Here is a 24,655-nt window from a genome sequence, read left to right as displayed (position 1 = left end):
ATTTTTCTTTTAGCATTTTACTTGGCTTATGAACTATTTCTCATAAAAATGTATAAACCATGCCCCAGCAGGATGTGTCTATTACAACAGGTTTTGGGTATCTTATGTATATTTCTAATATTTGAAGATAGTTTTTTATAGATAGCAAATATAACTTTGTTAAACTTAATATTGTGGCTAGATCTATTTTGTATTCAACCAAATCTGACTGGACTGTGTCTTACTGTGACTGTTATTTATTGTTTTAGTTATTTAAATTATAAACTATAATCTCAACTGTTTATGGACGTTATTCATTTATTTTAATTATACAGATTACGCTAGATGACTTATTATTATACTTTTTATATACATACTACTTGCTATTTTTACTTTCCTAATACTCTGTCTTAACATAACTTCATTGTACATGCCAAATGTTATATCTAATAATTATAGTGAGGGCATCCGAACTACTTTGAACCATAAAAGAAAGAAATATCTCTCATCGACCTATAAATCATAAATAATAAAAGCAATAGCAACAAATTATTATATAAAAAGATTTTGAAGCCAGGATTGACCTAATATATGGTGTTCAACCGTGATTTTTCAGAAATGAATATAATACTAATGATCCAACCTTATCAAAAGAGAGTTCTTTGGAGCGTATGTTATAAAAAAAAAGATTACTAAAGACCTAAGTAAGTCTACGTGAACCTAAAACGTCGAAGTGTTACAAATACTGAAGAACAGTGGTTTTGCCCGACGGTTCAAGAGACAAAAACGCTTCGAACTAGTATAGTTAAGCTATGTGTGACAATTACGTCGTGTTTTAAACTTGTCAAACTAACCAGGTCTAGTTTTGAAATCTCAGATATGTATCTGAATAACAATATTCACAAATTGTTATGAACGTGAATATGTGTGCCATGTGCGTTTTAACTAAAAACGTTTTTCTTGCCTGTAAAAGACGGAATCATACTTGTATACCTGTATAATGACTTTATAGAATATTATTATTAATTAAGTCATTATAGACAATAGTAACAATTTAAATGAATCTAAATAGTTTCTGATAGAATACTAAATGGGTGGCCATAAAAATTTATGAATATTCTCCGTCCGACAATGACGCTACAAATTATTTTTAACGAGTTTTTAAAGATCGTCGAAACATATGTTCGAGAAACAATTAAATTAGTGAGGTATTATTTTTCGAGAATACACCTACCCGAGCTTTTCACGGCCTGTTCAGGACGGCATAAGACTTTTTTACAGTTTGTCCATTATTTGAGTCCAGTCGCCCACGCGGTATCGCGGTTTCGTTCAAGAGGACGCGATCATTAAGGAAATCTTTCCGTTTTTTCATGGTGGGAACGTTTTCTTGATGTATGGTGCTTGAATTCATGAGCGCCGATATCGAATCAAATAACATATTAGTCAGTTGTTCTTAGAATTATGTTCATGTCTTGAAATAAGGTTAAGAGTGAAAACTGTGGCATCCTTTTGTTACTAACCTAGAATTTAATAAAGTTCAACAACTAAAAAATGCTAAACAAGAGGATTATCAAAATGATATTATATAGCCTATATGAAATTCTACCGAAAAGACTGATTTATTAAAGATACATTTTAAAAATAAATGTCCCCATTATTAAAATAAAACTTTTAAAAAAGTTCTTTTATTTATTTTTTACCTAATGGTGCTATAGTTTTGTCGTGTTGTTTATATGGCACGAACTTACTTACGCGTAACCTATAAGTAAATATAATCTCTTTGTAATGTATATATGAATATCTTCAATAACTGTCTTTAATACTAGGATCCTAAATCTACAAATTTATTTTTACTAGGACTTATAATAGGAAAGAGAAGTGTGCTAAAGTTTTGTTGCGGAATTTCTGGTTTTTTGAATGATGACTTTATTTTTATCTTTATCTGATCAAAATGATGTTGGATTGATTTTATAAATTCGTCAGTTTATCTTATTATACTTGTCTATGTCTTCATTTGTTATCTTTTCTTATTACCTTATAGCAAATAATAAGTTTTTATAGATGGCACTTATCAGTGTCAAATGTTTCTTCACTTAACTATAGTTCAAACCCATATAATTACAGATAATTGAGAGACCATATGAAGAAAAAAAGTTATGGTACAGGCTCTTGATAACACAGTTTCCAGAATGGCTAAAATCTTTTCGGAATCGTAAGAAATAAACGCGCGAGTGACGCAGGATGTGTTGGGACCGATTCTGATGTACATCGGTGATGTTCCAGAGTTGCAATATGATACAATATCTATTTTTTCCGACAGTAATAATGACTATTATAATGGTTCCAGATAAAGACCAGAAGGAAGCTGCAGTGAAACTGTAAACGTCAATGAACAATTAGACCAAGAAACGTGTAATCACTTTCAATGATAATAAATCGGCACACGTCAATTTTAGAAATAAAAATAACAATACATGACTGAGATAAATAACAACCAAGTGTCCAAGCTAAGCTGGACAAATTATTTAAGTGAAAGGAAATAAGACCTGTACATTAAAGTAAAAAGATTGTGTTGTCAACATACAAGAAAGGACTGGTGTATGATTAAGTTGTTAAGCGCATATGGATATATGGCATCCATAGATGGAGTTGTACCAAGAAGAGTAATCTGAACATAATTCGGCTGTTTCAGAACGTATTGAAGTATGTCGAAGTAGTGATCTTCACAGAGACTTGGAGATGGAGACCATTAACCAGACCATTAAAAAATAGTTCCGAATATTGAACAACGACAAACTCAAGGAGGCCTTTAAGAGGGTGTAATTTAATCTGCATGTTAATATTAGTACAAAGAAGTTGATGGAACAGCAAAATTTTAACATGAATACTTGAATTCCCGCATTTGAGATTGAGATTTATTGTAGTAAGTTATCTGTTAGTTATCAATATTTTTGTCACTTTTTTATTTATTCCCAAGCTATAAGTAGCAAATGTTCCAAGGTTCAACATCAGCATCAGCGAATATAGAAATGTTCAAAGATGACGCAATAAATCTGTAAAAATAAATAACCGCTTTGCGTTTTGTTTTTAAAAAAATAATTTTAAGTAATTTTCAATAAAACTAAGCATCAGTGTTGTCCATGTACTGAAGATTTAGATAAAATTAGGAAACAAACTGATATTAATCCAGTAATGAAGTGTATTAATTCCATTTTGATGTTCAGCAATATCTTGTAAAATCCTCAAAAAAGCTTCAACAAGTAGAGGAAGTTTGATAATATTAACATCTTTTATTTTCTCTATGTTTATAAGCTCTGTCTGGCTACTATTACTTTTACATCGTGTGCGTATTTTTTATGAATAAACTCTTACATTATAATTCGTAGGAGTGAATCTTAATATGCGAATTATTAACTCATACTACCACGCAAGTTGCGATGCAGCAGTCAGGCCATTATTAATTTTGCACCCATGTGATTTCTTAATTAAAAGCCAACTTTCATTAATATCCGACCATAAATTTGGGCGAGCCCACCCCATGACCATACTGAAGTAGTAACGTTTAATTATCGTTAATTACACTTCCATTGTGTATTTTTCAGCGATTATGTTTATTTAGGATGGTATATTAGATTAAAGTGATCGTTGCAAGGCCATCATTAGCAAACCAAACACAAAAGTTATATAACTGAGATTGAAAGTTGGTATATATTTACATCGATACATATATATTTTTGTATAAAATCTAATATTATAATAATAAGTTGTTTTTAACCGTTAACACCATTTTAGATGGAGTATTTGAATAAGATTTTTCATCCAATATAATATTATTACTAACCTAGTTAGTATGTCTTTTATCCAGAATATTGTCGATCAATATTTTTCTCCATATATTTGGCACCAGACATTTACTACATTAGAACAATGATTGAAGACCCTATTCGTAATATAACATCAATAAAATTATTAGTTTCTTATCAATTATCCCTCATTAAAAAAAAAAGATAAAACAACATCATAAATGCAACTACATCGCCAGTTGTTGACTTTTTAGAACTAGCGATTTTAGATTTTTATTTTGAACAGCTATGTACTAGGAGAATATTTTATGCGCCATATTGCAAGGTTGGAGTTTCATACAAAGTCAGTAGCTGTAACAAGTTGTATAAATAAATAAACAAGCTATTAGTGGCAATCAAGCCCGGATGAGATCTGCGCGTCTTACATCTACAACAACCTCAAATTCAAATTGCCTCAAATTACTAGTGCTGGCCCAACACGAAAACAAATGGTTTCAGCAACAATTGTAAAGAGATGTAAGTGTCCGTTAGCTTGAGAGGATGTGTAGTAGCCAAAAAAATCGAGGCTAACCAGAACTCATAAGAAAAATTGACTGAAATGGACTAAAATGCATACAAATTGGACAATCAAATCGGAATTTCAGCATGGTAGCAAGATGTTTTGGTAATAAGAAGTTCGAAGCATATGATTAAAATTGATGGAAAACTGAATAAAAAGGCGCTCTAATAATATAACAGTAAAATACAATTCCTTCTGGAGTGAATATAATTGGCAGAACTTTCGTTTTTAAACAAGATAATGACCCTAAACATTCGTCAATATTCTGTTAGGGACAAGAAGAAGATATTTTGTAAATAATAGAATGGAAGAGACTGAATTCCGTATACTTAAACAAGTTAATAAAAAGAATGAATAAAATGTTTCAACGAATTATTAAAAATAAAGGTGGACATTTTGACCGGCCCAAATACCACAAAGACGTTTAGAGTTGATTAAGGTATGTATGCAATAAATTATGTTATTCTCGTATTTTAAATTATTTTACTGTTTTCAAGCTTTTGGACCGTATTATAAAACGAATATAAAAACGTGAAACCAATAGGCACTAAGAAACCATTCGCAAAATATTTCTTAGATCTAAATTACATAAAGAAGCACGCAATCAAGAGAACAGATCTCGGCGAGGTCATTCATCACCATCTGTCATCGCTGCAGTGATGGATTTGTCATCAAGAAACAGTGAGATTAGAAATATAACCAAATGACAGAGATCGATCTGGTAACGACAGAGAAAAGATGGGGATAACAGCGTAATAACAGAAATTCATTTTGGATAGTTTTATTTTATTTTTTTGTATTAGTTGAATAGAACCGAAAACTGCAGTAAATTACAATGGCTGCATTGTGAATATTAATACATTTATGTTAGTACACAATTTTTTTCACATTTAGTTCAGCATCACAAACGTATATTTATGATCATGCCCCAGCAGGATTCGAACTCGCGACTATCGCAATAGTAGGAGGCCCGTCCGTTGCCTTTACCACTGCGCCATCAAGCCGATAAAGATCATAATCAGAGAGCTAATAAAAACTGGACAAACAGTGCTTGCTGAAGACAATTAAAAGATATAGATTTTTGTATCGCTCTTAGTGGTTCAACAATCTGCTCAGAGTTCAATAACTGTTTCTTATGATAATTATTATATAAATTGTATGCGTAAAATATCTCATTTTAAAATTTACTCTAAAGTTTATAACTGCTTATTAATCTTATTGAATGGACGAATTCTATTAATAAATAAAATAATGAAAGGAAGAAAATATTTAACTGTTTTCAATAAATAAGTGATTTTCACAAAAAAAAAACCAAAGCCTAATATTATGCAACATACATTATGCCGCACGGTACTATATCAATTTAGATAATGCATGCTCTTTCAATCTATTAAATTTGATCTAAGGTCTTATTAATCAATTTAACCGTATTAAATTATACTTGTGGCCATCCGAAGGAGAACTAATTGGTAATACGACAATCACTGCTGTTATGCAGTGAAATACAATCATTTATTTGGTTGTATCAATCTAACAAATTCTAGTTATATTATTATTAGTAAATATGATATCATGTTAGTTACGTTTTATGAAAAAAAATAATGTGTGGTTAAAAAGATATAATTTAAGATTCTTATTACGTTATCCACAAAAATTGGTACCCTAACATACGACAGGCTTGGCAGTATTATTGTAGAGATTGTTACAAGAAGAGGGGATTTTGGGAAACAAAGGGATCTGGGATCTACATTGCTTTGTTTTATGATACCAGGTAAGGTGTTATTCTAGATAAACAGATACTAAACTTTGCGTATAACCTTCACAGATGGGGGATATATCTGAATTATCGAATTATATCACTACACAAGATGTGATAATGATTAAATCTTTTCATAATTTGACTTTAAATTTCTTGGACCAAGAAATGGACTATTGTATACTGATAAGAACATGTTGCTTATTAAAATCTTTATATTATTATTAAGCTTTTCTTCTTTGTTTGTGTTATCAGACATGACAATGATTTTTGCAATATTTAAAAATAACATTATGTAGATATTAGAGTGTTAATTAAGTAATATTTATTCTTTGTAATAAGGCACATTATTAAAATTGGTTTATAATATTATGTGTAGTATATGTATTGTTTTATATGTAGATCTGTATAAATAAAAATACTGCACACATTTGCATATTTCTTTTTTTTGTTGTGTTCGCTATAACGAGAAGTTTGTATAAAAAAAACTAAAAAAGCTTAGGGAAAAGTTGTCAAAACATTAATTGACGTTTTTAAATAGGTTTAAATCGAAATAGCGACGAATATGTGCAACTAAATACATTTAGTCGAGAGAGAAAAAAGCAGGAATAACAAGTGCAGTTAGGAATAAAGAATTAAAACAAGTTAATTCAAAATATTAAAGCTTATATCGAGGAAGAATTTTCAGGAGTAATAGTTTTGTGTAATATGCGCTACAAATAAATATATTCCAATGGAACCAAAATACCCAAATCAAGCAACATGGTATAGTCGTCAGATCTGTGACAGAAAATATGTAAACAAACCCTGCGTGTAGTTGTGGGGATTATGAGTTTAGGTCGCTGACAATAACGTACTATTACGTACGTTAATTTGTATATCAATAGTTCACATGACTGTTGCATATAACAATAACAGTTATAAAATATGGGAGATAAGACAAAGTAGAATAGCAATAGATAAATGAAACCTATAGAAGACAAACTAAAGATGAGTTCGAAGAGTGAAATAATTAAGCAAAGAACAATGCAATTTAGGTAAAAACATTATTGTTTTAATCAATCTGGTGTATTTACTGTCTTTATAATATATATTTTAATGTGATAAAATATGGATAAAATATAAAGACTAATAAACATATAAATAAAATATTGAATATTGAAAATATGCAAGATTCAAAATGAAACTAACTATACAATTTACATATACGGGGCACATAGGACAATTAGAAGACATTAATTAATAATTTGTTGATTATTGAAAGTTAATTGAAATTAAATAATTTAGTTTACCTAATTGTGTTACTTATTTTTAATATACATGCTAAAGTTAAATGTCAATTTAAAAATTGTTTTATTCATATATTCTCGATTTTCTGTATACAAATATGTATAACTTCGTTTATTATTTCATACTTATGTTTATAACATAAACGTCATAAAGAAAAATCCTGTATATATAATGTTCTGAAGTTACTACAGTTCTAAAAATAATCTTACTTATGATACTTTGTTGATTATTGAAAGTTAATGAACATTAGATTTAATTAAAAGCAATTATATAGTCTATTCAAAGTTTATTTGTATATGCGTCATCGAAATTTGTGACGTCGAAACGCCGCAATGTTGCCGCATCAACTCTGAGTTTTAGTTTAGTTTGGCTTTGACAAACAACAACATTTCAATATAAATAAAATAATTGAACAGAAATGTTGGTACATATTTAGTTTATTTTAACATTATAGTACATCAAAACATGTAATTATACAGCCACAATAGTTTATAGGTTAGAGTTATAACCGCATATCACTATTGCGTTCAAGAATTTTGCATAGGTCTGACATTCGGACGACTTGGACAGGCTTTTTCCTTTACGTGCTCGAGCTAATCAGACAGCATTGTATCTCGTTTTTAACTAGATTAAAATGCAAAGGAAATATTGTCTGATTATAAAACGAATTTACAAATTGTGGAAGGCGATACATTAAACAACTTGATGACGCATATACAATTATTTCAACAATGGTATATATCAAATATATTTCTGATATTGTATTGAAAATATTGTGAAAACAAGTTCGCTTTTCAAAAACAAAACGTAAAAAGACCGTTATTTGTCCACATGCCTTAGTAGTTAGTATAAGAGTTTAAAAAGATTAAATTAAAGTTTCAAATGAAAAAATTATAGCGAAAATAGAAAATAATATCTGATGAGACATTGTTTAGTATTTTTCAGTCAATGCCTCAGTAATAATTTGCAGTACGAGATCGGCTTCACAATTCCAATATAGAGACGTTACAGATTGGCCAAGGATCATCAATACCGAAGAAATTTCGGTTTTACCAAAGAGAGGGAAAAAAACTCGAACCGAACCAGCGAAAGAATGTGAAACTCGTTGGTAAAAATTTGTAATGGAATGATTGCCGAAGAGAACTGGTTCCGTAACAGATATCGTTTATTTTTCATCGAATACTTCTCTTTTGGCTGGTTTAGATCTCACATCAATAATGCATTTAAGAATGAGACGTGGTACGTGACTGAGATATCAAATAATGGTAAACGGTCCGTTAAAAATGGTATGGTATTGGAAACAGTTTATCCATATAAGAGACACGTGACAAATAGTTGTTGGGGCCGGGAATGTGTGGCCGGCTGTTCGGTTTTGATTGGCATTTCCGGCAAAATAGAAAATTTATTACTGTTACACATATTTTAGAATTTACCTTAATTGCAATGGCTCTAACTGTATCATAGCATTAGAATATAAAAACTAACCTATAGTCATAGAGAAATAGAGATTTAAGTTAATAGGAAATTTTGGCGTGAATGTTTCACGACGTCCAACTTGTAGATGTCGCTACTTTGAACTTATTACTTGCTTTAATCGCTACGCTAGAAGCCGCGACGGAATGTGATTGGCTCACTTCGTTTCTATGGTACGTTTTTTATTTATTTATTTTGAGCGCCATTTTCAGTATGGCCGTCATCTCTATAAACTCTATGACTATAGTCTATTTAAAGTTGCTGTGAACATACGTCATCAAAATGTTTAATGTGTTGTCTGCCATAATTTGTAAAATACATTTTAGAATAAGACAATATTTTCCTTATTTTATTCCAGTTAAAAAGAGACACAGTGCTGTCTGATCAGTTCGAACACGTAAACGAATGAGCTTGTTAAAGTAGTCCGGTTGTCAAGCCTATGCAATATTCTATATAAACTATTCTGGCTGTATAATTAATTGTAGTTTTTAGATGTACTATAATGTTAAAATAAATTATATTTAATAACATTTTTGATAGATTAGATAGAATAGAATGTAGTCAATGAGTTTTATATTAATAATACTGAATATCATTCTTCAGTAGTATCGATTTTACTACTCTGCTGGATCTTTTTTTCTTTATTTTATCAATTTCGATTAGGTATACCTTCTTTTCATCACCAGTAATAGTATGATGCAAAAATTACATTTCAGGCATTCAAAAGTACATAATATCCTTGCTTCTAAATTATTCCAATGACTTTCAAATGCGTAATGATGGTTGACCGATCAACATCTCATTAAAAATGTTCTTCCAGGTTTATCTTGTCAATGATTTTCTGCAGAAGTTTCTTCTGTACAATAATAATACAATAAAATGTTAAAATATATTTTTGTTATATGTACAATCTGTTAATAATAAAAATCTGTTCAAATGAAGCAATGAGAAGTTTGATGAATGAATGATGTTTGAGTTTGATCATTGGATTTAACGGCTCAAAGGATTCAAAATCTCAAAGACAATATTCGTCACGAAATTGAAGAAATTCAGCCTCAGATGTTGCAGGATGTCATGAAAAATGCCTTAAAAAGGGCCAAAAGCTGCATAGCGAATCGCGGTCACCATTTAATCGATATAATTTCTCAATCTTACATATCTTTTTTTTCTCCATGTTGTTTAAGAACAAATTGCGAAGGACCGACTTTTTGATACTTGAAAAAGAAGAACTTCGACCAATGGTTCAAGCAGAAAAAGTACAATAATCATTCATCGTACTATATTTTAAATTAGGTATAAGTTGAAAATCATAAATAAAGATTATATATTTCTTAATGCAGAAATATTTAAACTTATTATTTCATCAAACTCGTGAAACATATTTTTGAACATTTTACATTTTAAAAAGGAATTAAACCGATTAGGCCTGAAATAAATCTGAGCGAGAGCTTCATCGTAACATTCCGTCGTTGATGAATACACCGAAATCCCTGGTATTTTCTTATTTGTTCGATATTTTCTGCTGAATAGCAAACGGTTGGATAGTTATTTGAAAAATTTTAATAATACCGCTACAATTTCTATGAGGCAACTGTCATGATATATTGTAGTGGTCACAGGCATAAATAAAATGGGAAATACTGGAAAAATTTAAAATTACGTTTTAAATTAGGTTTTATAATTAATTTATTTAAAGTTTTAAAATTATAATATGGAAAGTTAATTAAGATGTCATTATTTTCTTTTAAATTACGATAATTTTAAAGTAAATTTATATAGATATATATTATAGAGATGGGTATATATAAACTTTAGGCGTTCAAAACTTTTAGAAGTACTTTAAAAATGCAGGAAACTCTACAATATCATAATTGGCCTCCAGCTATTAAAATACTCCATTTTATATGATTGGAGAATAGATGGTTGGAAGAGTTTTTACTTTCGTGCTTTACAATGTAGTTAATTTCAAGAATAGAAAAATCTTTTCTCGCTCTATGTTAACGAAAGTACAGAACATGTAGAAATTAAAGTGTATATGTACTTCAGCATGTTAAGCTATTTAAATATATTACATTGAGAAATGTGATATCAAAAATAACTAACGAATATTACCTCTTGCTTAACTATCTATTTGTTTTAATTTATTGTGGTATTATATTATTATTACAAATTACTTGATAGATAAAACTATGAAGTCGAATGTGTGGGTTCTTATGGAGGAGGAATATAAATTATGCTAAATTACAGTAATTTTTTGTTATTAACTTATACCTATTAGTACCTAGGCAATCAAAAGTGAATTATCGACTATTCACTTACCATTTGCTATGTTTGTTAAGTTTTTAGTCGATCGTCAAGGAATATTTTCGGTACCTACCTTCTTTCTTCGAGAATCTGTCTTTTTATGCTGCACACATTAGACTTTGGAAGTGAATGTTGAAGTTAAAATAATGTATATTCTCTTTATAAACTGTAATGAAATAAAATTTTCGTCACATCTATAAAAATAGAGGATGAGAATAAGGAAAAAAAAATTATAACTTTGGTTGTTCCTATAAATTTTCATCCCAATGAACGAAAGAAAAACTAATTAATACCAGAATGTTTCGAGAACTATTCGATCAATTTCGTATTAAAATGTTACTTAAATGGTAAAATTATGAATTATAATCTAAATTTTATAATAAAAGAGCCCAAAAAACTTTAATTTCATAATTATTCTCCGACTAATTAATGATTCTGTTCTGTCCCAAAAGTAAAAATTAAGTAAATGTCTTTACGATCTGGTATATTCTGAAACATGGTCTATGAGAAAATAATAGGCCAATAATATCTTAACGAATTTCTTGCCTTCAGAATAATTTTTTCTCTCCCATGTTGTACCAATAACGTAAACAATAACATATCACACTCATTCAATGTACGCATGAATATCGACATAATATAACAGGTCAATGGAAATGTCCACGGCCTGACACATAGATGGCGCTACAAGAATTAAATCCATATGTTTTTTAGTTAGCCCTAACCCTTAAAAGATGCGTGTATAAATTTGACAGCTGTCGGATCATAAGTTTGTGAATTATAGCATTTTGAGTGAAGCAACTTCTGTTATTGCGAAAAAAATGGACGAAAAGGAAGTCCGCGTGTTTCCGGACTCTGCCCCAGGGAAATCAACCGTCAAGGATAGGTATGCTAAGTTTAGACGTGGTGAAATGAGCAACGAAGACGGTGAACGCAGTGAACATAAAAAAATATACAAAATGATTTTGAATGATCGTAAATTGAAATTAATGAAATAGCAGGCACTTTAAAAATATCAACTGAACGTGTACATCATATCATTCATGAATATTTGGGTATGAGAAAGCTCTGTGCAAAGTGGATGCCGCCCGAGCTCACTTTTGACCAAAACAATGACGAGTTGATGATTCGGAACAGTGTTTGAAGATGATCAAGCGTAATAAATCAGAGTTTTAGCGCTGATATGTGACAATGTACGAAACATGGCTCCATCATTTCACTCAATCGACAGTCATCCGAGCGGACTGCATACGCTTCAAAACGTGGGAAAACGCATCAGTCGGCTGGCATGGTTAGGCGTCTGTATTTTGGGATGCGCATGGAATAATATTCAAGGACCATCAACAGCGACTATTGCATAGCGTTATTAGAGCGTTTGAAGGACGAAATCGTCGAAAAATAGCCGCATTTGAAGAGAAAGAAAGTGGTGCTTCACCAAGACAATGCACCGTGTTACAAGTCACTGAAATAGATTGCAAAAATCCATGAATTTTGCTTCGAATTGCCCCCTCATCCACTGTATTCTCCAGATCTGGCCCCCAGCGACTATTTCCTGTTCTAAGATCTCAAAAGAATGCACGCTAGGAAGAAATTTTTTTGGAATGAAGAGGTGATCGCCAAAACTGAGGCTTATTTTGAAGCAAAGGACAAATCGTACTACAAAAATGGTATCGAAAAGCTATAATCAATGTATCACCCTTAAAGGAATATAATTTAAGCCAAACTAAAAGGAATTTAAAAAAGCTAACAGTTGAACAACGTTTAGTAAGAGTTAAGTAACAGTCTCAGTGTGATCCATTTTTTTGTTTTGGATGAAGAGTTAGCAGAATGTTTAAAATATACTGAGAAGTATCTCATGAATACGAAAATACACAAAATAATATAGATATCAATTTAAGTGTAAAATAAATAAATCAATACATAAAATTAACATAAGACATAAAAAACCAAAATGCATTTGAGACGTCGAATCATTTAAAAACATATTTTTTAAGTTCTTTATGCCACCGAGTTTCGTCTATTTTTTTAAACTGGTAAACTGGTTTATTATACTTTTCGTGGACATTCAATTCCGTATAATCAATACAATATATCATCATTAAGTCAGCGGCCGAGAGAATGGATATTTGTTCCCGAAACAATTAATTAAGAATGTTAAAATACGTGACATAAAAGGCATTTTTTTCGTGAGCCTTCCCCATAAGTTTATCGATTGCCTGGGGGTCTTCGGATAGACATCGAGGTGTAAAGATGGTTTACACAGATAAGCTTGTCCTGGGTAGGTGTTAAAACGATGACCGGTAAGCTATGACTACGGTGATGCTCGACGCATTACATGTTCCTTGGTAGACGGTGTTCTCGTATTGTTAGTAAGAAGTTATGTCGTCCTTTTTTTGGAGTAACATCATTTTCGGACCTAACTGTCTAGTCCAACTGTTTTATAATAAATTACTGGAAGGGTATGATTTGGGTAAAAGTGGTATATCATGAAAAGTATACCGGAAAGTCATTTCCGGTTTTTGTAACATATGTCGCTAAGACTTGTAGGTATGTAGTGTTTTGATTTGATTTGAATGTTTATTATGTAACTACCTTGAGGCATGTCAAATTTTACATCGTGGAATAATGGTCTACAAAATACCCAGAAATATAATACCAGATGTTGAATACGGGCGGGGTACCAGTAGCGCCAACTAGAACTCGATAACAAATATCTGGCAACCCCGAGACGTTTATCTGGGAGATCACTGACTAGCGCTCAGTTCAGACTTGCCACCATAGACTGCCCAAGCCTCATCTACAGGTAACATATATAGTTCTTTCCGTTACTCTTTTTATTTTAACAAAAGAAAAGCCGCTTTAAGTCATCGATTGGTGGTAGATACAAAATTAGTGATTTCGATTATCAAGATCAAGACTTATTAGACCGAACAAGTTTGAGGAAGCATTAAATATGCCCAAGAAACGATCAGTGGCTGCTTATTGTATAATAAAAACAATTTTATGATAATTTTGAAATTAATTAATATAAAATATATTATTAGCAAAATAAATATTGTTATTGGTATTATCTAATTAGATACTAGAAGGTCATGTAGGTTTTTTAATTATATCAGAATAAATATGTTTCCAAGAAGCACAGCGTGTAGCCCAATCAACAAAAAGATGTTTTCATTTTACGTATTAAGCTAACATTGCTTACGTCTGGATATTAGATGAAACAGAGAGTGGATTACTTAATAAAACTAATGGGATTAAGAAATCTAATACACATTAAGGGGCAGTATAAAAAATAAATATATATCATGATATATAAATTCTATTCGACTTATTACTTTTGTAAATGTTTTTGTTTCTCTTTTAAGACGAGTAGAACAATCCTTTTAACAAAAATTTTTCAATATAGAATCACAACCATTATAATAGAGTTATTTTTGTGAATATCTACTATTTGTTTTACTCTGTAAGATTTGAATACGCGCGCATTATTCGACATTTTCGTAAGATGCTGATAGAAAATTGTTGATCTATCAATTTTGTGAAGTTGACAAAAGTCCATTTAAGTCTATTTCATGTATGGGGAGCACAACTAAGACTGCACTGTAAGTTATAAAACCGAGTAGTCCATTCTACGTTTCGTTGTAAAACATGAAAAAAGGCTGCAAAATCACAGAAAAATGGAAGCAATGCAGTATTACTAAATCCGGAAGCGATAGTGGACAAAAAACAGAAAGTCTAACTAACTAAGAAACTAGACTATCTTGTACAAAGTTTATAAGTGTTACTATTAACTTAAGCTTAAGTTATTCTAATTTAGTTTTAATTTGGCAAATACGTGTATATAGAGAGGTATTTATTCTGCACTCGACTAACTAACTCCGCTTCTTTTCCCCATTTTTCAGGCAATTTACGGATTCCATCTCGAAAAAACGATATATCTCTTGAGGCTAACCACGAATCACTCCATTTTTTGTATCTTCAGAAGTGAAGCGCAGCTCAGACCGGTCACGACTCAATTGTAGGAACAAGTAGCGATCACAAAGAGTAAAGTCTGGAAAATGCGGGTAGAGTAGCACTTACCATTTTAATGTTTCCAAGAATGTTTTTACCGGTTTTGCAACATGTGGTTTTGCATCAATTGTAGTTGATAGTGATCCACATTGATGGTTTTGTGGCGATCGCCACGACCCTTTGGGCCACCACGTTTTCATCAACAGGTACAAGGGTTGGCAACGCCGGTGGTTTGGTACCATGCAGTTCCAGGATATAAAAGACCATCACGACGACGTCTCGCTCTCTTCTCTTTTCTCCATCCCCCTGTAATAGTACCACTTCCACAGCGCTACCGTACTTCCTCTACCTAATCTAATATCTTGTCAATTCTCCCGTCGACCACATGTATCACTCAATATCGAAATAAACAAGTGATTATTAAACCAGTGTTTTTCAGTTCGCGTGCAAATTCCTTCCAAAAATAGTAGTGAGTGTCCTGACAAATAATCGCAGCGGCAGCCACACATTTCAGTTTCATCGATTAATGCCTTCATATCTTAGTTTTTAAATTATTTTGACTGTCTAAAACGGGTTTTGTGTAAAAATCACAACTTTTACAACGTTGAAACCAGTATTTACATATTAAAATCAATAGAGCATGGTTGCTATAAGCTTCACACAGTATTCATTGATCTTCAGTCGCCTTTTTCTTCAATCTGAAGTAAAAAGTAAAACATCCCACAATTGTAATCTACTTGATATACATTCAGACATTTTCAACGGAGTGAAAAATTATTATATGTATCAAAAATAATCTCTGCTATTACCATGAATTAGGTGTTTAGATGTACTGTAAAAAGTTTTTATGAGGGTTACTATATATATATTTTGTGCGTAATAATGAAAAGACAGTAATTCATTCAGTGTGTCATGATTAAGAATGATTCTTCGTTGCTGCTGCTTTTTCGTATTGACTGAAGCACTTCTGATGATCAAAATTTTGTGTAACATTCAGGATTCATCCTTCTACGTTGCTCTAATACCATGGCTACCGCATGTCTAGTTATTCTGAAGAACATTCATGCATGAACAGTGTGGTTTAGATTCACGTAATGATTAAATTACCAGTAGGTCTACTTAATACAGCTTACACTTTAAAATATTAATACATTATTTTTAAAATATATATATATATATATATATATATATATATTTATATATATATATATATTATTATTATTATTATAATATATATATATATATATATATATATATATATATACATTATATAAATTAAAATTTTTTCAGTTATTATGTCTGATATTTTTCCTATGTTTATTGAAACAAGGAAACGCAGTACGGAAAGGATATAATAATGGCGAACGAAAACACGGAATGATAAATCGAATCGGTCTTTTCCATTTTCCGTTACCATATCCGGATAGATGCCGTCGGTCTCCAAACTATCAATTGAAGAAACAATCTGAAAATAATGTAGCTCCTGGGCCCCGGCCGGCAAATAAGGGTCTATGTTCGGCGATTTATAAACAGTCACGACTTTAAGAGATATAAAACCGGCCAACCCATCCATGAAAATATGAATTTATATTAGCCACGGGCTACGGGAAGGCCACTCGCCATATCCACCATATATGTCTTCTTCGAGGGTCTGTTTATTTCCAGAGAGCGGGCATAAATGGGGTCTTGACCCCGTCCGCCGCGGTCCCGTACTCCCGATTTATCAACTAATCTGATTCGGTCAAAGCACCAGTATTTACGACCTTTTGCTGCGGCATTTTCGCTTTTTCTCGGATTTATCATCGGTAATTGCGGATATTAATATGCACAGTTCGAACAAAAATTACCTGACATGGATAGCAGAGATAAATTTCCTGTTCATTATTTTTGAAAACTAGAAAATATAATATAAGATGCTTGCATATACTATGATATCTATTAGTTAAAATGTGAAGTATTAATGTAAAAAAATTAATATTTATTTATATAAAAAATTAATTTTAATAAAAAAAATCAAGCGACTTTAAAAAATAATAACACAAGAAAAACTTTTAAACATAAAATATGTACATTAGAATCGTTTGTTATAACTAAATAAAAAGATACAAAAACCTTATTTAACTTATCTACTACACGTAATATATATTCTACTATATATAGTCTATTCAAAGTTTTTTTAGTAATGCATCATGGACATTTGTGACGTCGAAATATTGCAATGTTGCCGAATTAACTTTGAGTTCTGGTTCAGTTAGGCTTTGACATACAAAAAAAATCTAATTTAAATAAAATAATTGAACAAAAATATTATGAAATATAATTTATTTTAACATTATAGTAAATCTAAAAACTACAGTTAATTATACAGCCATAATAATTTATAGGTAAGAGTAAAAATCTTTTATCACTATTGCTTTCAAGAATTTTTCATAAATGTAAACAAAACAAATCTAACCTTCAAACTATTATACCTGTGTTCTTAATTGTAGTTTTAAGTCGTTCGATAATATTATGTATTAGATAGACTATAATGTTAAAATAAATTATATTTGATAACATTTTTGTTCAGTTATTTTATTTAGATTAGGATTTTCTTACGTCAAAGCCAAACTGAACTAAAACTCAGAGTTAATTTGGCAAAACTGCAATATTTCGACGTCACAAATATCCATGATGCATTACTAAAAAAGCTTTGAATAGACCATACATACAATTAATACATACAACTTACCTAAACTTATTTATCTATTTACAATTTTAACAATATTAACTGCTATCAACTGAGTACTTTGAAGTTGGTGGCGGAATTTAGATTGTTCAACAAATAATATAATGTATATGCCTTTAATGTATCTCTTTGTCTTCTATAGTAACATTTTCACTCGTGTTTTACATCTCCTAAATCAGTATTTAAGTACAACAATAAGGTCAAGGTTTGTTAAGTTGAATAAAGCCGTTTTTCTTTTGATTAATATATAAAACTAATACTTTTCAACAATATAGCTATATTATTTATTTTGATTTGATTATTTTTAATAAAGTAGCTACAACTTTCTCGTTATTAAGTATCCAAACCAAAGACGTTATGTAGCGCAGAAAATAGGTTGAGGTAGAAATTACTTACTTAGGAAGATATTAAAATGATTCTGGGCTTGCAGAGTAATTATTGTAATTATTGTTATTATTCCCAATAGACAATAAGTATTTCTTATGTTTTTATTAAATATATATATATATATATATATATATATATATATATATATATATATATATATATATAGTATGTAGAAAATCACTTTATTAAGCGATCTCCTGTATAAAAGACTATCCTAATTAATTAGTTTTAATCTAAAGCCTAAAGACTATATATGTCCAATAATCAGATCGGATGGTGTTAAACGTTTTAGTTGACGCACTTCACTGTCATGGCGCATATTTAGCTGATTAGCGAGTAAATTGGGATACACTGACACTCTTTCGAAGTACTTCACACAAACACGTTGAATTACACTCGTTCTAGGTTCTAGAGGAATATCGCTTTGTATCACTTCATTTGAAACATAGTACGGAGCATCGACAATGGCACGCAACTCTATTTTGGAACCGTTGTATGAGGGATTTATTAGATTTGCTAGCGGTACCCCATAGTCGGATTCTATCTGGCCAAATAGGCTTGAATATCTTGTTATCTAATGATAACTTGGATTTGCACCCGATGAGCCAATATATTTGACACAATTTGAGTCCAAGTTGTCGATAGCGTCCATCTAATTGCACACCAATATATTTAGCATCTTCTGCTTGGGGAGTAAGTAATTAGCAAGCTTAAATAGAAATATATTTCAAAAAATTGTGTTATAAAGAGTGTCTGAAATATAGGTTTTTCAAATTAGCTCAACTATTTTTGGTGAATGTTCATCGGTCTAGATTTTAATGTTTCTCCGATATATCATCTATGGAAATTCGTTTTAACTATCAACGATTTAAGGTTGATTTTTGGTACCAAAATTGAAGAGTTACTGTGATTTTACAAGGTGCATTTACAGAAATGTTAATGTAAATTAAGGATATTTGTTTTAGTTTACTAGTAGTAAAAATCAATCAATCAAGTTCATTTTACAAGGAAATCAAATTACATTATTTTAATAGTAGTGTAATAAAATTAGTTCATATGATTTATTTTTCTTTATTTACGTCGATTAATGGAGTGTTATAATTTATATAAGAATAAACAGTGACACGTTTCCTTTCCAGCAAAAATAATTTACCACAAACGGTGCTGTTTATCTTTAATTTAACTAAGTGTTTTTCCAATTAATATCCCGATTCTATTTTATTTATTTTTTCAATAAATTTAAAGATGACGAACGAGGATGTTCATGAAGTAACAAAGCTCCCGTATCCTGTTCGAACGGACGGCTAAGAAAAATACAAAGCGGAAAAATACACATCGTAGGCGAGAGGTCTACAAATATCAACAAGCAGCGCGAACTAATTAATATAAACATCTTCTTGGACGGGTTCCTGTTCGAGTTAACACCTGGGCGACCGAACTAATCCGCGGTCCGCGTGCCGTTTCACGGTCCGTCCGTCAAATGGGCGCCTTCCAGAGGGCAGATCGTTTACGCAGCACGGCGATCAGGGACCGACACACTTCGGCTTTGAAAGTGGTTCCGTTCTATAAGCGGTTGACGGGATGCGATGACAGAATCCCGAACAGTGTCGTATCTTTTCACGCCTTTTTACTTTCGTCGCTGGGTTTCCATTGTTTTTGGATATGTTAAATATGCTCGATCATTATACATACATACATATATATATATATATATATATATATATATATATATATATATATATATATATATATATATATATATATATATATATATATACGGGGGATTGTTAAAAATAATGATAAAATGTAACGTAATTTGGATAATAACACAGGCTTTTGATTCCCTGAACTCAGATCATTAATCCGTGCGTCAAGATTCTGTCACTGCACTCCTGTAACGGATGTAGACGCTAGACGATAGTAAAGTACCTCGCCATCCATGCCTATACAAGTTTCTATTGGCTGAGACTGTACTTGCGCTCTTGTTCTAATCTAACCTGATAGTTATCACAACTCGCGTCCTTTTCTACCACGCATTTCGTACCACAGTCTTAGTTGTGGTTAGATGTCATCTTTAGGTTAATTTTGTATTTATATTTTTTGTTAAGGTCAAATAATTATTTCATACACAAAATTAGCGGCAGATAATGCGAAAGTATTGGTATAAGGTATGAATTATTAGTAAGATATTATTATTTTATAACACTAATTTTGTAGAATGTTATGGAGCAAGGGATATGTTAGTATGGTTTTTATTATAGTTGAAATGCATAGTATTCTAAAAAAAGAAGATTTTATGAATAGAATAATGGAAGAAAAATTGAAATGCATAGGTATGTTTGTAGCTATATCCCGAGTATACGATAAAGAATACTCTGTGCAAACATGTGCATTTAGTACGTATGTATGAGGAAAAAATACGCAGTAATTCTTTTGCAGATAATTTAGCAAGTGCTCTAGGAGAGCGGTCAGGGATTAAATCGCAAGGCAAAGAAGAAACTAGAAGAATCTTGTAAGAAAAATATATATAGAAGAGAACCAATGACAGAAAATGACTTTGACAACAGAATTTTCAGTATAATTAACACTTTTAAATCAGTCGATCAGTAATCACAAAGTCAAATACTTAAGAACATAGAGGTTATGCTTCAGATATTTCAACAAAAAAGTGATTTAAAAGGAAAACGAAAGAAGGAAACACAGCAATACTTTCCAGCACCCAAACGTTAAATCAGCTCCGAGGAGTTATATAAACCAAAAGAAATAATAAATCACAAATCTTCAAATACTATGCTATCAATTTATTCCAACCACTTTTATTAAATACACCTTATATTTACACTATACTTCATGATAGTTAGCTTTTAGCTTCGTCATAGCTTTTTTCTTCTTTTGAAATATCAGTAAAATCAGAAAGATATAAGTATAACAACAAATAGACAGAAAACGTATACAAACATGACCATATTTCATTCTTACCTTTACTATAATCATCAAATAAGTTCTGTTTCCATATTGTTTAAGATATCCTTTGTTCCATAACAATCTACAGAATTAGTGTTATAAAATGTTAATATTTTGTTAATAGTTCATAGCTTATACACTTATTTTCGCATTATCTGTTGCTAATTTTGCCTTAATTATATTACCTCAACAAAATGTAAAAACAAAATTAACCTAAAAATGACATCTAATGACAACTAAGACTGTGGTACGAAATGCGTGGTAGAAAAGGGCGCGAGTTGTAAAACTGTCAGGTTATATTAGAACAAGTGCGCATGTGAAGTCCTAGCCAATAGAAACTTGTATAGGTATGAATGGCGAGGTCTTTTACTGTCGTTTGTAGATGATAGTAAAAGTAATGGATATGTTGATTGGTCGGAACTGTTCATGCGTATTTATTCTAAACTAGCTTTCACAGAACAGATTTCACAGACGACACTAAAGTTCGGCTTGGCTGGATTCCCATTTGTTTACACTTTGCATGCGTACTTGCGAAACTCGTCTAAATCCGAGAGGACGGCTACAATTGACAGAACGGTCACGTGATTGGAATGCTCACGTGGTATTGTTGGCAGATTTATTTGTTTGTGTTTTTATTAACAATAGAAAAATTGAAATATATATAACTATGAATACTGTATTACATACAGTTTTTTAGTTAACTGAACAATCTGAGGACTATTAGAAAAGCGGTTCAAAAATACCTTTTGGAATTAAATCACTCTAATACACAGGATTAAAATAGTACTCGGTATAAAATATAATACAGGTAATATTTAACAATTCTTGTATCTAAGATATTGAAAATAGTTTAAGAAGGAGTAATTTGTTAACGGAACGAAGGTAGTAAGTTGTTAAAAGAAACAACGAGAAAAGGGAACAGAAAACTGTATCCCGTATAAGAATAACATATTATTCTTAGTTTTTGAAACTATGTTTTTAATCGTTAACAAAAATATTTATGAGATTTGTAATTTAGAATCTATATTATAATGAGAATTTATGGGTTTTGCAAAATATTTGTGATAAGAATTACTTATTAAAAAAAAAGATCAATATAAATTTGGTTTAAAATAAGTATATGATTATCGTTAAATTAAACAAAATCTGTGGCTTATAACAGACACAATAACACATTTTACTAATATAGAATAATTTTAGTTTATGTAGTTTATAAATTCTGCTTCACCAGGTTCTTGAAGTTTTATACCAATGAGAAGATTGGTTGGGTTCGCCAGGTGATAACCATGATGTTTTACGCTTCTAGCACCAAACGATGACTTTCAGCGTCTTTTTTATTTTGATTAATTAAGGAAAATAATGCCTATCGCAAATGTACGTTTTCAGGCATGAAACTTGATATTTTCAAAGAGGTATAAATCTATGACGGTGTTACTTTCGCAAAATGTAACATGTATATCTTTGAAGCTTGATTGTCAATAGAATAAAATGATATATGTATTAAATCATAATATTACATACTATTGTTTTATAAGTAACGATGTACCAACCAATACCATACCCGCCAATGAGACATGAAAGAGCCAATAACAAAATATATCTAATATCTCTTTTCTAAACACGCTCGTACAACTTTAAAAGAACCAAAATAGTAGACATATTAAGTTTATTAAAAACTGTCGACAATAAACAATACAACATTCACTTTTAATTCGGAATGTGTAGAAGAAACTGAATTAACCGATGTAAAAAGATTATGTTATTAGGAACGTATACCGAATGACAACAAAGAATATACAACCGAGGCGTTTTTTCCCTCCACCACGCTATATATTTCTCGGTATTATAGCTAGACGCCGTTGAGAGAATACTATTATTATCCGTCTGGAGCTCGAATCGTAATCTAATTGTTATTCTTGATGTTATCTATTCTCAAGTGAGCTATAAAAGAGAAAGCTCGTTATAGGAATGTTAAAAAAGAAGTTGATTAGAGTAAATAAAAAAAATGCAAGCCCATTCTGGGGAGAACGTTAATTGTGATTGGCAATTTGATATAAAACGACTTAACTTGGTGGTGAAAACGGCGAACTATAGCGATTCGTTAGGTATAAAAGGAGTAATGGTTGCCTTTGTGCCAATCTACAGGGTCGTATTTAAACGAAAATGTTCGTATTTTTTTACCAGATGTACCGGAAGGTTATTACCTGGTTTTATAACAGATGTGGTCAGGTTTTAGTACATAATGTTTACATATTTTGACACATATATCATCTTATTCTATTGACATTAAGCTTCAAAATTATACGTGTTATATGTTGCGAAAGTAACAAGATAACAAGTCATAGATGTATATTTCTTTGGAAATATCAAGTATCGTGCCGGAAATCTTGTTTTTGAGGCACGCATTACTTTTATTTTCTAATCAAAAGAAAAAGGACGCTGGTAGCTCACTGTAAGGAGCTTGCTCTAACCGTAAAAAACATTCCGGTACGTTCCGGTAGACCAAAAAAGTTTGAAGATGCGAACCTCTAAAAGTTACTGGATGAAGACCCAACCCGAACTCAAAAATAATTGGCAGAAGCGCTCTGGTATTTGGTGGGACCCGAGTGGCAGGTGTACGAACTGTTGGAACAGTTAATAGTGATCGCCACCCACAATAAATGATCAATGTATCATGTATTGATCGAAAGGCGTCCAGAATAGATCTGAAGGCATGGTAAACTGATTTTACTGCACGATAACCGGTAAAGGTATTCGCTGCACCCGACATCCTTTCCAAACCTTGCCTCGTTCGACTATCAACTTTCGCCTTAATGGGACACACGCTTGCAGAGCAGCAGTTCGCCAATATCGAAGAATTTATAAAATGGCTCGATAAATGGTTTTGCTCAAAGGACAAATAGTTTCTTGGGATGGCATCCATAAATTGCCTGAAAGATAGGCAAGATGTATAAAATCAAATGGCTAATACTCAAAATAAATAAAATTTTCAATTTTTTTGAAAAGTATGTGTTTTTTCTAAACTGTGCGGTAGAACTGGTATATGCTGAGCCTTCGTTATTACACTTTTTCGGCATATCGAAACCGTATGGTATCCAAGCCATGCTGCATCGATCTGAATAAGTAATAATCAGAAGGCGCTATTTTTGGTGACTACGCTGGGTGAGGTAGAACTTCCCATTCAAGCTGCAATGGTGTAACTTTTACGACTCTTGCAGCGTGTGTCCTCCAAGCTATTATTTTTGCTATTTATTATTGTTTTCTTTTATTTTTTACTTTCGTATACCTCTTAAGCCTCGCCTGTGTGTCCTCCATGTTTTCTCTTAATTTCAATCTAATATAAATACGGTTTGAGATAGTATAGAAACGTTTTTATGTGTGTACTACCAATGTGTACCAAC

General features: G+C 31.3%; 1 protein-coding gene across 2 annotated transcripts in view; it reads right to left on the bottom strand.

Moving 5' to 3' along the window:
- NetA (Netrin-A) overlaps positions 1-24,655 on the bottom strand; it is a 473,673-nt gene that overhangs the window by 39,376 nt on the left and 409,642 nt on the right. The gene's annotated exons all lie outside the window — the stretch shown is intronic.

The sequence above is a fragment of the Rhynchophorus ferrugineus genome, unplaced genomic scaffold (genome assembly GCF_030347505.1).
Source record: "Rhynchophorus ferrugineus isolate W39M unplaced genomic scaffold, kcgeb_rfMv2 rfM6, whole genome shotgun sequence".
Classification (NCBI taxonomy): domain Eukaryota; kingdom Metazoa; phylum Arthropoda; class Insecta; order Coleoptera; family Curculionidae; genus Rhynchophorus; species Rhynchophorus ferrugineus.
Note: the sequence above shows the minus strand (reverse complement) of the source record. Positions and strands in the feature narration are given on the sequence as shown.